Source organism: Nycticebus coucang, chromosome 8 (assembly GCF_027406575.1).
Source record: "Nycticebus coucang isolate mNycCou1 chromosome 8, mNycCou1.pri, whole genome shotgun sequence".
NCBI lineage: Eukaryota > Metazoa > Chordata > Mammalia > Primates > Lorisidae > Nycticebus > Nycticebus coucang.
Genome location: NC_069787.1, coordinates 39964575 through 39970899, shown reverse-complemented (window position 1 = coordinate 39970899; position 6325 = coordinate 39964575). Strand labels below are relative to the sequence as shown.

Sequence of the window (6325 nt, the reverse complement as noted above, 5' to 3'; positions counted from 1 at the left end):
TTGCAATAGAGAAATGGAATGGCCTGAAGGCCCTAAAATATTTACAAACTGGCTCTTTTCAGAAGAAGTATGCTGACCCCTAGTCAAGAGCATTAGTTCCAGAATGGACTGTTTGGCTTAAAATCATGTCTCTGCCACTTTTCAGCACAGGAGGTTGGGCAAGATACCTTATGTCTCCGTGCTTCCATATCTGTGTCTGAAAACAGAGGATAAGAGTTCCTACTTTACAGAGATGTTATCAAGATTAAATGAGTTGATACATGTAAAATTCTTTATTTTTTATTTTATTTTATTTTATTTTTTGAGACAGAGTCTCACTTTGTCTCCCCCAGTAGAGTACCATGTTGTCACAGCTCGCAGAAACTTTAAACTCCTGGGCTCAAGCAATTCTCTTGCCTCAGCCTCCTGAGTAGCTGGGACTACTGGCGCCTGCCACAATGCCTGGCTATTTGTAGTGATGGGGTCTCACTGTAGCTCAGGCTGGTCTCGAACTCGTGAGCGTGGGAGAGTGGCCCACCTCGGCCTCCCAAAGTGCTGGGATTATAGGCGTGAGCCATCACTTCTGACTGCAAAGTTCTTTAAATAGTGTCTCACATGTCCTAGGTCCTCAATAAACATTACCTACCATTACTTTCACTGCTAGCAATGATCACAAATTAGAATTGCACATTTTTGCTGTGTCTTTTTTCCTTCTATCCCCCAGACTAAAAACCCTGAAGAAGCAGAGAAATTTTCTGTCTTGTTCCAGCTGTTTAACTGGGCACAGCTGTTGGTCTCCAGATGAGATACAATAAATACTTTTGAATGAGTGAGCTCCAGAGGCGGGAAGAAATTTGTCAAAAGCTACATGGCCAGGACACAAACTTGGTTCTGTCTGCTCCCCAACACTCAACCTCTCTTGCCACACCATGTGTGTCTATAGACCAGCAGGATCAGCATCAGCTGGGAGTTTGTTAGAAATGCAGGTGCTTAGGCTCCATCCAGGTCCTACTGAAGCAAAAACTGTCTTATCAAGGTCTCCAAGAGACGCACAGGCATGGTAACGTTTGAGAAGCACTGCTCTAGGCTGCAATTCCAAGACTCATGTGCTTATTCATTCAAAAAGTAATTAATTGTAGCATCAATCTTCACCCTGAGTATTCTGTTTGGACCCCCTAATTCCAGAGCTGATTAGTTCTGCTCACCCCATAAGCATTCATGGGTGCTTAGGGTCTGCAGAAAGCATCCATGCGCTGTATCAGAAATGCCCTTTCTCCCACTAGGTTCAAACCACTGCAATGCTGGGGTGACCTCTCTGCACTGAATCTGTTTGGAATTCCACACCAGCCGCTAGTGACAAGGCCACAGGTTCCAGCAGATGCAGAGGGTCGGAAAATCCACTCGTAAATAATTTCCCCCTGGGCGCTTGCCTCCATGAATTGGTTCTCCTATGCATTTTACACACCAGTGGTTGCACCAGCAAAACACACAATCCATTCCCGAGCTTAATAGCTAAGGCACTTTCCTTTTTGATTTTACAAATGAAAGCAAATCATCTCCTCCTAATATTACAAACCAATTAAAGTTTTCCTCACACTGTTTTTTTTTGTTGTTGTTGTTGTTGTTCCACTTGTTACTTGACTCAAAGACCCTTCGGTCTTTGCCTGTTTTCTTAGAAATTGTCCCTTATGTGTCTCTTATGTGAGATGACGGTGTTTAAAATTAGCACAAAATCTTACCACGGTTTCCCATTTGTCACAGCCAGAAGTTTCAAATTGTGGTCATCAGATGAACACTTTAAATTAGAAAAAGACTGATTAGCATAATTCTTAAAGATCTGAACTCTAAACTCACAGATGGCCTCTGAGAGGATTGATGGTGCATAAAGGAGATTAGGATAAATCTAATTACTGAGGGGGTGTTCTCGTTTCTCAAGTGGTGAGCGATGGAGAAGTGGTGGATGGAGAGATGGATATAATGAAGCCCCATTAAAGTCTTTTTGACTCTCGTTCCCCATGATGGAACACATTATCCCATTAATGTTTCTGTGAGCTCACGCAGGCAAAGTTTGGTGCTGTGACCTCGAAAATGAATTTGGATTGCCTGTCCAGCTCTTTCATGTGTTCACGGGATTTAAATGAGGCCAACACAACCTGCGTGTCTGCTGAGAGGCCATCCTTACACATGGGCTGGAAGCATCCTGCTTTGGAAATGGGTTTTCCTCCTGGCTGGTTTGCAAACAGCACCCAGACCAGAGTCCCACACCTTTCCTGCTCCCACAGAATCTCCCCTGAACCATGCTGTTGGGGCACGTGTCTCTAGCATACCTACTCACAGTACCGCTTTTGCCTGCAAGGGCCTATTTCTCTCCACCTTCATGTGGTCACTGTCACACCCTGACTAGGAACCTAAGGGCAGGGTTCAGGGGGAAAAAGTGGCAAGACAGAGCCTATGACTCAGTCATAAAGATGTGATGTAAGTAATAACAAGGGACATTTCACAGATAGATGTAAGATAAGGGCCTGACTGGCTCCACCAGCTCAGAGAACAGAGTCAAACAGCAATGTACTGTCAAGGAAAAGCCATGGCAAGAGTTGAGACTTCTGTGGAATTTGCAGAAAGGCCCATTTCTGCCAGGCATGACCACGACAGCATCCCCGGTGGTCTACTTGCTTCAACTCTTGAGCCCTTGTGGCCCAGCAACATTTTAGGGTAGAGATCAGATGGTGTGATTCTTCCTCCAGTAGCAATCAGAGCATGCCTTTATGGAGCACTCACTGTGCTCAATACCCATTTCACTTAATCTTCACAACAGCCCTGTGTGGTTGGTACTGGTACCACCCCTATACTACAGAGGGGTAAACTGAGGCACAAAGCAGCAACCTGGCCCAGTAAGTAGTAGATTTTACTGATAAACTCAGGTACCCTGAGTCCTGAGCTCAGACTCTTAACCTCTACACTCTTGTTCAATGTTCGTTCCATGCCCCCCATTACACATGGAGTGAAATCTAAACTCTTCTCTGACTTCTCCTCATTCCCATGCTCACAGGGACAGCCACATTCTCCAAGTACTGTAAGCCTGGTCCATGGCAAGCACTTTGCATTTGTAGTAGCCTCTGTTGCTTAGAAAGTTTTCCCTCCTCCTAACTTTTCTAACTTAGGAAAAGTTTCAATTAGCAATAATCACGCCTCAGATAAACCTCATTGGCTATGATACTGCCACTGTGCAAAGCTTATATACTCAACTTAGGAACATCAGAGTGTCCCAGGCTTGATTCTCAGCTCTGTCACTTTCCTTTGCTCCTCTTCCTGCCCAGGGGATCCAATTCAAGGCCATGACTTTAAATACTATCTCTTGGGACTCCTAAATTTATGCTCCTAGCCTGAAACTGTCTAATGAGTTCCAAGCATGCACATTTCTAGTGGCCATCTGATCATTTCTCTTGCATGAGTAGTGGACACTGTATATTTGTTATAACCCCAAGAGAACCCCTGACTTGTAAGTCCCCCACCCACTCACTGTCATCCAGCTGCTTACTCAGGCCCAGAGCCAGGAATCCCTCTTAGCTTCAGAGCTTTCACATTGAACTCTGTCAACAAATTCTACCTGTTGCACTTCCAAGACACAACCCCAAATGGCCTATTTCTCTCCACCTTCACTGAGCCATGCTTCCTAACTCAAGCCACTGTGATAGCCTTGTATGCACCCGCACTTCCTTCCAACCCAGACAGAGTGACCTTTTTAAAACTTAGACCATGGTATTCCCTTACCTAAACCCTTAAACTCCAATTTCACATAGGCATACAGGACCTCTAGGCCACTGCCTGCCTCCGCCTGCTCACCATGCTCAGGCACACTGGTCTCCTTTTTGTTTCCTGAACATACCAAGCTCATCCAGTTCAAAGGACTTTTGCCATCCCTATTCCCTCTTCTTGGAAAACTCTCTGCTCTGGGTTTCCCCAAGCTAAACCTCTTGTCATTTAGTTATCAGTTGAAATGTTTCCTGCTGGGTGAGGCCTATTCCAACCTCTATCCAAATTCATCTGTTTCTGCACAAAGACTATCATAGTACCCTATTTTATTTCCTTATCACTATCCCAGATAACATTTGTTTATGTTTACTTGTTTTTGATTGTCCTTGCACTTGAATAATCTCTTTGAAGACTTGGGCCTAATCACCACTAAATATACCAGTGCCTGGAACTTTAACAGGGGTCCTGATAAATTAAGAACATCTGCTGAATGAAGAGCATCATTTGTTGTTCAAATGATCATGGAGGAGGTAAGTCAAAAGACAGGTGCTAATACTGTGACTTCAATCCCATGTCAGTGGGATGGAGAAGGGATAAAGAACAAAAATGAAGGAGACTTCTAGAGAATGGGAGAAAGTCTAATGTCTTTAATTTGTTGAGTGACCATGACCCTTTATGCCAGTGGTTCTCAACCTTCCTAATGCTGTAACCCTTTAATACAGTTCTGTGTCGTGACCCATAGGTTAGGCCCTGGAAGCATACAGATGAACAAAACAACCAGGGCCCCAAGCTTCCAAGAGCTTGAATTATAGAATGTTGTATAATGGTAATGGTGAGAAATAGTTCTTCTAAAAGGGCCAGATAGTAAATACTTTAACTCCACAAGCCATATGGTATGTGCCCTTGTAGTGTGAAATCAGCCATAGACAATATGAAAACATCGCTGAATTCCTATAAAACTTTATTTACAAAAATAAGCAGCAAAGCCAACTTGACAGATGGGCCATGAAGAACTTTTGAGATAGTCTTCTTTTATAGGAAGTTCTTTAGGCCTAATATACAAAGACGTAGGCTTTGAATCAAAAGAATCTTAAGGGTCTTGTGGAGATAAATACAGGTTTATTATTTACCCTAAACTCTCTCTAAAGCTCTTAGAAGACAGTGGGTAGACTTGGAGCTAAAGACCTGAGGTTCTTGTTAGTCTTTTGTTTTAATCCTTCCCACTAATCAATTAGCTTTTGGAAGAAACCTCACAATTGCATGAAGTTGAATATACTTAATTTGAAAAATATCTAATTCAGCACGGCTAATGCATATGGCAGCTGGTGGGCACTATTTGTAAGTTGCACTGACTTAATGTTAAGGTAGTAGCTTGGCATCACTCTGACTTCAGCAAGGGAAGAAAGCCATGTCCAACTTTGCAGCCTCCATGAAACATTTGCCATTTAGTTGTTGGCTCATTAACTTGGACATGAGAAAGGCTTTCAAGAGAGAAAATGGCATTGTTATGTGCCATTCTTGCTCTGGGGTGTTTTTGGAAACAACCACTGTGATTAGAAAGGTAAATATTGTTAAGGAAAGAGAGATAGTTGTTTTGGACAGGCACCAAGAGCCAGGTTCCAGGAAGCTTGAGCCAACAGAATCAAACCTTCATGTATGTGAACTATTCCTAGGCTTTCTCCATGAGTTGCCTATGTGGAGGTTGTCTTCCTGGTTTCCAGAGAACCTTCAAGTAGAATATTGAGCTGAGATAATTTGTCCTATATTAGCTCCATCATCATTTATATAAATAAATCTTTTAGTTACATGAGATAGGCATAAAAGGTGTGTCAAGACTTCCTCCCTTCATGAAAATACCATTTTTTTAAAAGACACCAGTTTCTTCTATATACAAACTAAGTTAGACTCTTTGAATATGCAGTAATCATTAATACAGAACAACAAGCAAGGCTTACCTTGCTTCTATATGAAGACCTCCGCAAGTCAGTGCCTCTCTCCATTCCTCCAGAACCACCTCCCCATTTCCTGTCCCTTCCCATATATCTCAACTTGATGTGACGTGAACAACGAGGTGAGTGACCATTGCTTGGTAAGTGGAGAACACATCTGCTTAGCTCCTCGTCATGCTCCCAGTGCCCAGCAGTGCACAATAAATAGATGGGAAATAAACGAATGCTGAGGAAACTCCCATCCCATGAGAAGAGAAGGGCTCTGAAGTTCGGCTCCAGGGAAATGTAGTTACTGTCTATCTCTTTAGGGAGAGGAGTAAACCTACTTCTGTGAAACTACTCCCGGGCAACAGGCAGGAGAAAGCCAGGGGGCAGCATCCTGCTGCTTCGCTGCAGTTTCACAAAAGTCAGCTCTAGACCCTTCTTTCCATAGAGATGGACATCACCTATGTGTCTCTGTGCATGCACCTTTCACCTGCCATGTTGCTGGATTTTCTCAGCCTTCCTTAAAAGTAGGTAGTTTTGATCCATAGTGTACAGACATCTTAGCTCCTCAAATGGGGACAGAACTCACCAAGGCACACTGCAGGTACAATGCTTATTCAGCACACGGTTTGACTTGTAAGAGTTTAATGAATAATGGT

At 43.3% G+C, this 6325-nt stretch overlaps 1 pseudogene; it reads right to left on the bottom strand.

Annotated features, from left to right (window-relative positions):
- Positions 1-3132: 3132 nt before the first annotated feature.
- LOC128592792 (uncharacterized) lies at positions 3133-3213 on the bottom strand (annotated as a pseudogene).
- Between the last annotated feature and the right edge of the window lie 3112 nt (positions 3214-6325).